Source organism: Microtus pennsylvanicus, chromosome 12 (assembly GCF_037038515.1).
Source record: "Microtus pennsylvanicus isolate mMicPen1 chromosome 12, mMicPen1.hap1, whole genome shotgun sequence".
NCBI lineage: Eukaryota > Metazoa > Chordata > Mammalia > Rodentia > Cricetidae > Microtus > Microtus pennsylvanicus.
The window spans coordinates 84,445,938-84,457,694 of record NC_134590.1 but is presented as its reverse complement, the minus strand read 5'-3'; the positions used below and the strand labels follow the sequence as shown (position 1 = coordinate 84,457,694).

General features: G+C 39.7%; 1 pseudogene; it reads right to left on the bottom strand.

Annotated features, from left to right (window-relative positions):
- Window positions 1-2,095: 2,095 nt before the first annotated feature.
- LOC142832405 (large ribosomal subunit protein eL21-like) lies at window positions 2,096-5,898 on the bottom strand (annotated as a pseudogene).
- Window positions 5,899-11,757: the final 5,859 nt, after the last annotated feature.

The window sequence follows — 11,757 nt, the reverse complement described above, 5'->3', positions numbered from 1 at the left end:
ACGGATTTAGACTGAGACATTTCTGTGGTTTATAAGCCGTTCTGGTTATGACACTACAGTGGAGCAACCTCAACAGACTCCGGCAGAATCTTCAAAACCTTGTGACCAGAAGCACAAATGTGGCACTTTTCTCAGCGATATTCCATTCTTCGAAATCTATCCCGCCATATCTTAATCAGCTATGTACTATTTGTACACGAGGAAATCATCTATCTATGTATTTTGTTCACATATTTTATTAGAGTTTCTTCTTTGACTTTTAAACTAGCTAACACACTAAACCTACTGTGTGTATTTCACATGATTTCCTTTAATTTAGATGAACTTAGATTTATACCATTTTTCAATACACAGGTTTCATTTGTATGCACCATACCGATTGAAATTTCTCTTTATATTGTCTTTCATTTCCACCAGCATATATATATGAAAAGACTCAAATATCTAAGGTTTTATTTTTTCCCTGCAATATTTTACTTACTTGGGTTTTTTTTCAGTACTAATCTTGTTTTTTTTTCTCTATGACAAACAAACTACATAGTTAACTTTCAGTTCTTTACGAATGAGGGAGGATGTTATAACATGTGATGATAATATGACTAAACGTCCCTCCAACGTCTATAACAAACTATCATTTGCAAAAGTCCCTTTAACTCCACTAACCTGTTCAAAGCATCAAGTAATAATATATTTATCTTCTCCATAACAGTACAGGGTCGGTTTTCTCTGGTACTATGTACTGTACTAGTAGCACTTTAATTTCTTAGAGACAGGCGTGAGTTCATTTTCTGTTACTATAACAAAACCACAAACCTGGGAAATGCGGGAGGAAAAGTGACTTGTTTTGTGTACAGCTATGCAGGCTCACTGGCATGACTTTGGCATCAGCTCAGCCATGGTAAGGACCTCATGTCAGGGGACACCCTTACGGGAACATAAGGCAAAGGAAGGAGATAGAGAGAAAGACAGGAAGGAATAAACTTCAGATCCCACAGGAGTAAACTTAATCCCCAAAGGCAGCACCCCTGTCACCCAAGGGTGTCCCAGGAGGGCTCACAAGTTGAAGGCTCTACTGCTCTTTAATGTTACCACACTGGGGACCAGGTCTCCTACACATGAGCCCTCTGAGACAAACACATCCACATCATAGCACGTACAATGTGAGGTATTTGGTTTACATTTTGTCAAAGACTATCTCAACTTTGAAACTGAGTTGCTTTTATGAGCATACTAAATATTCATCATTATTAATTGAAAATAGAAACTAATATGTCTTTTCTAGAGCAGAGGGCAACAGTGAACTCTTTAGCCTATATCTAACAATTATCCAGAACTCATAAGCTCTTGAGACAGGAATGGTATTTTTATTTTTATACATTTGTTCAGTCAAAGGAATATTTTACAGAGATTCAGAGATCATGCAGTGCCCAAATACACAGTATTTTCTATGCAGTCCTTAATAGAAACATCTCACAGACTCATGTTTTAGAGTCAGTAATTGCTAACTCTATTATTATTGTCAAGAACACCTCTGTAGAAGCACTGTTGTTATTTGTGCCTGATTTACTTTCTTCCTCTGCAGAATATTGAGTACATTTCTCAGCTCCCCTTGCAGTTAAGACTGCTCAGACATAGAGAATGGGTTTGGACAAACATCATTGCCAGACTTCCCCTAAGTCCATCCTATCCTGAAGATCCACCACACTGTCTCTATTAGGCTGTCTGTTTGGAGAGAAGCACCAGAGACACTTGTACTTCTGGAGATAGTGGGGTTATAGAGTAAAGCAGACTTCAGTCTCTACAGACTGCGGTACACTGACAAAGAACATCACATTGAACTTCATCTGATTAGAAATGACTTTTGTTGGTTAAGGCACAGAAGTGTCGTGAGTTCTTAACACTGGTTGCTGATCTAACACCCCCCAGCAAAGAGCAAAGGACAAACTGTTCTCTGAACTTGGAGCTGACACCAGAATACTAGGATTGCTAAGATGGAAGTAGTCCATTTCTGAACGCAGATTGATTGATTGATTGCTTTGAAGAAAAATCCTCTACAGTCCTGTTCTTTTATTTCTTTTTGTACATCAGGCAGTAATTAGCATAGAATGGGCTCCAGAAGCTCAGGCTCCTTCTCGTTAGTTCTCACAAAGTGTGCTGTTCTGGGTGGAGCAGGCTGGTGCTTCAGCTGAACCCAGGTGTCCTTCTCTTTTGATGTGGGAGTGTCATATATCAATCTGTTGATTTCATTGTTTAAGCAATAAAGAAACTGCTAGGCCCATTTGATAGGCCCACCCTTAGGTGGGTAGAGTAAACAGAAGGGAAGGCTGGGAGGAAGAGGAAGTGAGGTCAGACTCCACAGCTCTCCTCTCGGGAGCAGACGTCCGCCATGCTCCCGGCTCCTGGTCAGACTCCACAGCTCTCCTCTCGGGAGCAGACGTCCGCCATGCTCCCGGCTCCTGGTCAGACTCCGCAGCTCTTCTCTCCAGAGCAGACACCTCAGAGAGAGACGCCATGCTACCTGCTCCAGGGAAGACGCACACCATGCCCCAGCACACCATGCCCCAGCTCCGACCCAGGATGGACTTAGGCTAGAATCTTCCCGGTAAGCGCACCTAGGGGCGCTACACAGATGATTAGAAATGGGCCAGAGCAGTGTTTAAAAGAATACAGTGTCTGTGTAATTATTTCAGGGCATAAGCTAGCCGGGCAGGGCAGGCGGCTGGGGTGTTTGGGGACACAGCCCTGCCGCCGCCCCATATTACTACAAATGATGCCCAGACGTGTGGCTAACTAAACCCACTTAAAAAACCTGAGAAGGCTTAAAAATAATGGAGAGAGAGTTTAACACAGATTTTTGCTGTTTGTTGGTGGCGTGCTGTAGAGAGATTTCCTGATTCGGCAACAGCAGCAGAAAAAACGCTGTGTCATTTCAAAGCGTGGCTTCCTGGGGCTGTGCCACCAGTGAAAAGTCTGGCTTTATGTTTTTGTTCCCGCTTGGGATCGGAAGGAGAGTGCTCTGAGACCTTGACGATGACTCTGAGCTCCCCGCCTGCTCCTGGGCAGAAGGCAGAATCAGGCTTAGGCAGGCGGAAGAGCATGGCGGATTCCTGCCGCCATACAGAGACGTGTTTTTAGACTGCGCAGTGCTCTGCCTGTCAGATTTGGATGTTACTTGGATGAAAAGAATTTCTGTGCTGCGTGCTCAGTCTCAGAATTAAAGTGCTGAGTGCCGCTCCTACCTGGTAGCCCCAAGAGGCTTCCTGACTCAGCTTTAGCTGCAAAACCCTGCGGCTCATTAAGAGGTCCTGCCACAAAACACTTAAACAGTGTTGATGAAAAGCTGAACACATGCTTTTCGGTTTTCGGCCGTAGCAGGAAAAAAGCTGCGCCGTTTAAAAATGCCGGCTTTCTGGGCTGTCCTGCCAGGGCAAACTCTGACTGTTTGAGGCAGGAGGGCCGGCTACAGAGAGAGGACTTGAGTGTTGTCTGTTGTAGCTCGCTGGCTGGCAGGGACCTTGAAATGCTATAAACATGGCTGCAGCCTGTATATCCGCCATGAGGCTGGAAAGCTAAGAAATGGACTGGATCTAGCTGGCAAAGCCACGCCTTTAGTCCTACTGATATTGCTTGGTAAATTAAAGGCTCTTGTGGTCAGAAAAAGAGAGATATACAGTAAAGAGAGATTCAAAGACAGAGAAAATTTCTAAATGGTTTACTGTGTGTTAAAAATATATGCAAGCTGAAAGTTAAAGTTTTTAAAGCAAAAAACAAAAAAAGGAAGAGAGTTGTTGTGTGTCTTAGTACACACCTTTAATCCCAACACTTGGGAGGCAGAGGGAGATAGACCTCTGTGACTTCAAGGTGTGGTAGCACACGCCTTTAATCCCAGTGCCTAGAAGACAGAGACAACAGATCTCTGTGAGTTCAAGGTGTGGTAGCAAACACCTTTAATCCCAATGCCTGGGAGGCAGAGACAGGAGGATCTCTGAGAGTTCAAAGACAGCCTGGTCTACAGGGTTATTCCAGGTCAAAGATGTATGCTCAAAAAAACAAAAACTTAATCTAGGAATGTCTCAGATTAGATTCTTAAGCGCCTAATGATTTAAAGGCGCAAATCAAAAGTGCTCCTGGATAGTAAAAAATTGCAGATTCACAATAGGACAGATTCAGACCACTGAATGAGTCACACTGTTGGATGAATGTACGTAGGCTTGGGAGAGAGAAGAAAAAGAATATAGAGAATAAAGTTAATGGTTAAAAAAAAAAAGTAAAAGTAAAGTCTTTAAAGAGACAGAATAAAGTAAAGTGATAGAGTAAAAATAAGCCGCGTAAAGATGAAAAATTCACAGAGAGTCTGGATTCTTTGTATTATTGTGTTTTCTTTAAAATTTTTGACTGTGAAGGAGCTAAGTACAGAGAGATATTTCATTACATGGGGTGCCAAGCTAAACCAGAATGGATATAAGGGTATTACGATTTCAGAATTTGGGTCTAAGGATATGATGCTTTGGAGAGAGTCTTCTTTTGTTTTCACAGAGGATGAGACTCTATGGATTTCTTCTATTCCGATTTGGTATGATGGACCACGTCCTCCTGAAGGGTTGCTGTGAACATCTTCAGAAAATTGCCTTGCTCAACTGCCAACTGAGATAAACCTGGCACACAGGTTACACCCTAAAATCATTAACGACGCCCCCATTCAGCAGGAAGCAGTTTGGAGAGAAAAAACTGCGCCCATGTTCCCAAATATAGTTTATAAATGTTCTTTTACATTTAAAGGGGGATATGATATAGACATGAATAATTTGCATTAGTATAGATTTTGCTTTATTGATAGAGATTTACGGTCAATTTTGTTATATGTATAAATGTTTCTGATGTAACTTTTACTTGATAACTGTTTTGTTATATGTAATTTTGCTATGTTAAGGTTAAAGCCTTCCTTTTTTTGTTTAAACAGAAAAAGGGGAAGTGATGTGGGAGTGTCATATATCAATCTGTTGATTTCATTGTTTAAGCAATAAAGAAACTGCTAGGCCCATTTGATAGGCCCACCCTTAGGTGGGTGGAGTAAACAGAAGGGAAGGCTGGGAGGAAGAGGAAGTGAGGTCAGACTCCACAGCTCTCCTCTCGGGAGCAGACGTCCGCCATGCTCCCGGCTCCTGGTCAGACTCCGCAGCTCTTCTCTCCAGAGCAGACACCTCAGAGAGAGACGCCATGCTACCTGTTCCAGGGAAGACGCACACCATGCCCCAGCACACCATGCCCCAGCTCCGACCCAGGATGGACTTAGGCTAGAATCTTCCCGGTAAGCGCACCTAGGGGCGCTACACAGATGATTAGAAATGGGCCAGAGCAGTGTTTAAAAGAATACAGTGTCCGTGTAATTATTTCAGGGCATAAGCTAGCCGGGCAGGGCAGGCGGCTGGGGTGTTTGGGGACACAGCCCTGCCGCCGCCCCATATTACTACACTCTTTGGCTTCCTTTTCCTTCTGGTTCATTCTCTTTCACCGACTTCAGGAAGCTGTCTCTGCTCTTCGAGTGCTTGATATGTTCAATCCGCATATTAATTCTCTTGGCAAGAATCTTGCCCTTAACTTGCTTGTTTACAGTGATGCCCAGAGCATGCTGGGTGACATTGTAGACGCTTCCAGTTTTGCCATGGTGACATTTCTGGGGCATTCCTTTTTGAACAGTGCCCATTCCCTTGATGTCTATAGAATCTTGTAGATTCCTGTGTATGTGGCCAAAGGAACAACTCCATGTTTCCTAAAGGGCCTGGAGAACATATAGCGAGTGCCCCTTCTCTTTCCCTTTGCGTTGCCATTTTGGCAAGTTACTGAAAGACGACTGCACTGAATGCAACTTTCTAAGTCAATTATGTCTTTAGGGAACATGGGAGACTTTGTTCATTTTCCAGTTTTTTTAAGATTATATTTTCTCCAATATTATTTTGACAGAGCAGTGGTCTTTTATCAGATGGAGTGATCAGCTATCAACATTTGCGTTGACGTAACCTTTCTCATGTCCAAGCACTGGGGCTGATCTGAATAAATTATGCTTAAGTGATTACAGCTAACCATTTGTACAGTTTTGTGAATCATGACAAGAAACAACTCATTATATTTATAAAACCTAATAAATTTCTAATAGTCCTGGTAAATTTCTAAAGTAGGCTTCCTCCATCAGTGTGACAGCATACTCATTCACTGACAAATTACAATATGGAAGGTAATGTAAGAATGCAGGACAGAGGAGGGCATGGAAAGAAGAATAATTAACGCTACAGATGTGTGAAATATAGACATTCATATATCTCTATATAATTTCATATAAAAAATTTAATTTACTTATCTTACACAGAGATTGCTCATCCCAGAAGCCATAGATTGCCAAATTAAAGGCACAGTGCCAGGTATAGAATACCTCACAAGTTGTTGATCAGAGGTGTCCCTGAAACACCCCCAAAATCAAATAGTCTGTTACTGTTGCTCTTAATTTCCAACCATAGGCCGATATCAGAGATTTGAATCTCTGTTGTTGAAGACACCAGAGGACATGGAGAAATCAAGTTGCTACTGACCAGAAATGTTCCTCCATGTTGAGTAGCACACATATTAGAGAAAGGTGCTCTGCAGGATTCTGAGGGATAAAAAAAATCTTCAATGGTCTTACCCAGGTGGGAGTGTTGAGAGCTGAAATAATGATTGGCGTGGTGAGATCAACCATGCAATAGTGGCATGAATATTAAAGGAGTAACCATTTGCTTTCTGATGAGATTTAAGGTCTACTTCATAGGAGAATACACATGGAAATATGTATAATAACTTATGGTTGGGGAGGCCCTACGACCCAAGGGGTAATCCTTCTACTCTTATATTATTAAATGGACATGATATCAAATTGCTGTCTGAATTTGCATTCCTCTATCTACATATTAGTGTATCTCTCAAACCTCATCTGAGAGGTTTCTTTGTGTAATAGATGACAATTAATGCAGAAACTCAAAGCTAATCATCGTACAGAGAATAAGTGGCTGTGGAGAGAACAGCCACAAGTGATATATTTATTGTACCAGGTACCAAGGACCATTATTAAAAATGGAGGGGAAAGTTTGTAAGAACAAGAGGTCGGAGAGAACTTGAGGAGAATTGTGTCTTAAGACAACAGGACTGTTGCACTTATGAACTCACAGCAACCACACATAGGTACCTGCACCAGGTCAAGTCATTGAAAATTATAGTAAAGAGTAGGGATGAGTTCTTTCAGTCCTGCCCCCAACTGAGAAGCTATGGACAGTTGATTGCATCATAGAGAGGGAAAATCAATTTCCTTTCAAAGTATGGCTACAGGTAAATTGACCATGCCCCACACCCAGAAGTATATAGAAAGCCCAAATTGGAGCCAATGGGTCATTAACTTAAACAAAACAAAACAACATCAACAAAAACCCAAAGGACCCAAAATGGAGGTGTGGGTGGAACTAGAAGGAGCTAAAGAAAAGAACTGGATTAATGTGATTAAAATGTATTATATGAAATGCCTAAAAAAATTAATAAAATATATTCTGTATATTATATATTTCTATATATTAAAAGAGAATGTAGCTGAAGTTCATCAACCTGTGCTTCAAAAGCTACTACAACATTTACTAACTGTGAGACCTTTGATGGGCTCAATCTTTCCATTCTTCTGTCTCTCATGCATATGTAGGAGGAAACATGCGAATGATGGATATACTTACCAGATATGATTAAAGATATACTTACCAGATATGATTAAGGATATACTTACCAGATATGATTAAGGATTGAAATGGACTATCTTTACTAAGCAAGTCTACCTTAATTGTTACAATTTAGATATGTGCTCCTGAGAGGTCCAGGTTTTTCTGGTAACTCTGTTAGAAGGTAGTAGGATCCTAAGAGTTGAGGCCTAGCAAGCGGTCTTTCCTTCACTGGAGCAATACCACTGAAATGAGTCATGGGACTCTGATCTCTTTTTATTTCTCTACATAAAGTGACTGGGCTTCACCCGCTAGATGAATGCTGCTGTCAGTAACACCACCTCATTACAGGCTCCAAAGCAAAAGACACCATCAAATATGTATTGAAATCTCTGAAACTATAAACTAAAACAAATCTTTTCTCCTTAGTTTGTCCTTATTATTTTATACACATAAAGTAAACAAATTTACTTTAAGTAAATTTGTTTACTTTAAGTAAAGTAAATGTCCAGTCTAATGTCATAGTGAAAATGTTTGTGCCCTTTAGTCATGGATATATCTCAGCTTTTTGTTTTTGTTTTCTTTGTTGTTTTGCATGGCTGGTGGGTTTTATTTGTTTATTTGAGTATTAGTTACTTTTATATTGCTGTGATAAAGCACTATGAGCAAGACAAGTTATAAAAGAAAACTATTAATTGGGTTTATGTTCCAGAGGATTAGAATCTGCAGTACTGTAGAGAGCTTGTGGAGGCAGGGATATCTCAAAGCTCACACGTTGAACCCCAATCAAAAAGCAGAGAGCATACTGGAAATGGAACCGAGTTTTTCAAAATCTCAAGACCCAGCTCCAGCATCACACCTCCATCAACAAGGTCACAGCTCCTAATATTTCCAAACGACCACCAATGAGGACCAAGTATTCAAATGTAAGAACCTTTGGGGGACATTCTCCTTCAAACCACCACAATTTGTTTGTTGGCCATGTAGGAATGGAGCTCACTACCTATTTCAGACTGGCATTGAATTCATTCCCCTCACTGAATTTCCCCAGTGCTGGGATTACAGACATGAGCTACTACAGCTGGTAGTATTTCAATGTGCATTTCTGCAAAAACCTTACCAGGGTTTCCTTTTGTATGTGTCCCCAGTTACTGCCTCCTAACTAGACTTTGAGATTTTAGGACTGAATAGAAGTCTATTTGTAACAAGTGGATGCATATAGAAGGTATGTTCCTTAGCTGGGAGAGTAGCAGGAAGCCTTACAAAAGGGATGTGTAGAATATCTTTGGTTAGATAGTTTTTGTGACTATTAGCTGATATATGGTTAGCATGGGTCTTATATTTCTGTAGTCCTGAGTTCCAAATGTAAGACACGGAAATCAAAGAAAAACTTCGTATTCTTTAAAGAAAACAAGAAGGTATCCTTTCTTTCAAAATGCCATAACCTCTAGGTGCCTGTAAGACCTCTTTATTGTTTCAACAGGGAAAGAAAAGCAAGAAGAAAATTCGTGATCAGAACGAAAAGTAAAGCTAGCTATGGAGAAATTCTTTAAGTCGGTGCTGGATATATATTTGCATTGATTAGAAACGAGCAGCAGGCAAACCCGGATTATCCAGAGACTTGAAGTCATTGTTATTTTAAAATCATTGCATCTGAGTTTCCTTTGTTACAATACTGTACTTGCTCAGTACATAAGCTCAGAAAAGCATAAGGATCTGTGCTGGCATCCTCTGGCTTCTGTTGGGGAAAGGAGATGCTTTCCAGCTGAAGGCTCTAGTGACCTTGTCTGGAGTCACTTACACAAGTGGGAGAGTTTATCATGAGCAAGGCACTCAGCCACCATGTGCAACATGAACGCATCCACTCCTGCTATTAATTCAGAATCCTTAGTTCATCCTGAGTGTTTTATGCCTAACACAGTGAAATGAAAGGAATTTTATATATTTTACTTCTGTCCCTCTGCTGGCAGTGGCAGTAAATCCCAGAGTGTTTCAGCAGGTGCTATTAATATGCAAATAACAGAGAATTCACTGGTTCTAATAGACCTCCCAACTGCATGGGAGGCGACGCTGTTGGAGCAAATTAGCTTTCTGTAATTCGCATGCTTTTCACAACCTCCTGGGATCATATTTTAGATCAGAGACAATAAAAGCATATGCAGTTAGCTTAAAATGTAACTAATTTTAGACTTTGAAACAATTTTAACCTAACTTCTTGGTGGTGTTAAACCTCTATTTGCAAAGAAAGTTTTCTAGCAGTCTATAATCGTTACAGTATTGGTTTGCCATGAGTGACTCCATCACTCTAGAGCAGGGAAGCCAAAGTGGGAACAGATCATGTAGACAGGGTTCCAACTTGACTGAAACACACCAGGAGGTGAACTGGCGGCCTGGGACTATGTATTCTTAAGGTGTGGCCAAAAGATGAATGAAATCAGATGAAACTCTGAAATTTGCCCACACTAAATGATTAGCCAATGTATTATATGATGTAAAGATAAACCTTATTCATTAGTAACTCAGAATATGAACTTCAACACGTCTAAATATTTAAAGTAAATAAACAGTATCTCTATATGAAATAATAAATTAACTTAGTTTGACAGTCGGTGCAACATATGTAGATAAAAAAGATTCAGAAAAGTTATAGCTATACTGAATGTGTATTCTCTTCCCATTATTCTCTAATTAATATAGCATATAAGTTATTCACAAAAGTTTTATAATGTATTAATACAAGATGATGTAAAGTATGCAGAAGAGTGTGAGAAACTATACCATTATAACTAAGGAACTTGAGTCTCTGTGAATATGGGTCTCTGGGAGACATACTCATGTAAGGGACTGAGGTTAAAGATAATATGCCAAGTAATTGCAATTAAGGAAATTCCTTAGAAGATTTTGTCAATATGGTAGCAACGAAAGCATTGAGAATTTAAGGTAATGAACCATGACATTTTTATTGTTCTGTTGGTGAGAAAGTGAGAGTTGCAACAAATAGTATACATTTCCTTAAATAAATATTTTAAGACGTATTTATTTTATTTCTAACTGGGAAAAGGTGATCTCATTCTGACTTGGATAAGCCTGGTTTTTAGACAATTCACTTTTCTCTCTTTCTTAAATTTGTACAAGAAAATGGTGATGAAGAAACGAAATAATTAGATGTATAAAGATTGCATGTTATTTTAAATATTAAATATGGCATTTTAAATTGGAACCCAAGCAGTCATTCTGGCTATAGTTTAGAACTTAAAATATCACACATATGAGTCAACTAAAGAGCTTTAACGTCTACATATGTTTCTGTCCATGAGTCTAGTAAGAAGCTAACTTCCAGGTGAGGTGACTCATAGGAGAGGACAAAGAGAAACCTTCACCAAGTGAAAAAGTCGGATTGTTTAATGGTCAGTGCAGAACTCCTAGATACATGTTGGCTGGCTCTGCTCAATTGATTTCTGATTTTTCACCTTGCTGAGATGTGTGACTCAACTCACATTAAGAAGTTTGGCCATTTGACCTAATTTGGATTTGCAAAGGAAAAACAACAGCTAATTTAAAATGTGAGGAATTCAAATAGTTCAATAACTTCGTGTGTGTGTGTGTGTGTGTGTGTGTGTGTGTGTGTGTGAATGAGATAATGTTTTTGTTCATCTGTGAATTCAAAGCTTAAAGATACTGTTATTCTACTCAGCGATCCCATTTTTGAAAAGTTGTTCTATGTAAAATGGAAAGAGAATTTATGTGTGGGAAAAATAAGTAAGAAAAGAAGCCCACCCTCCCCCAATTAGTTGTAGATTGTATAAACTGAACCCAAGGCCTTGAAGTTACTCTCCTAATACCTCTGAGATGCTTTCCCAGACTCAAAAAAATTCTTTGAATACAAAATACATAGAGTATTTAATATAATATTGTATATGGAGAGTGACAAACTTGAAACATAAAAATAGATGTATATAAGCACTATAGTTCAAAATACATAATTTATAAGTTCATATAAATTATGTCCTAAAGTATATCCCTGCTCATG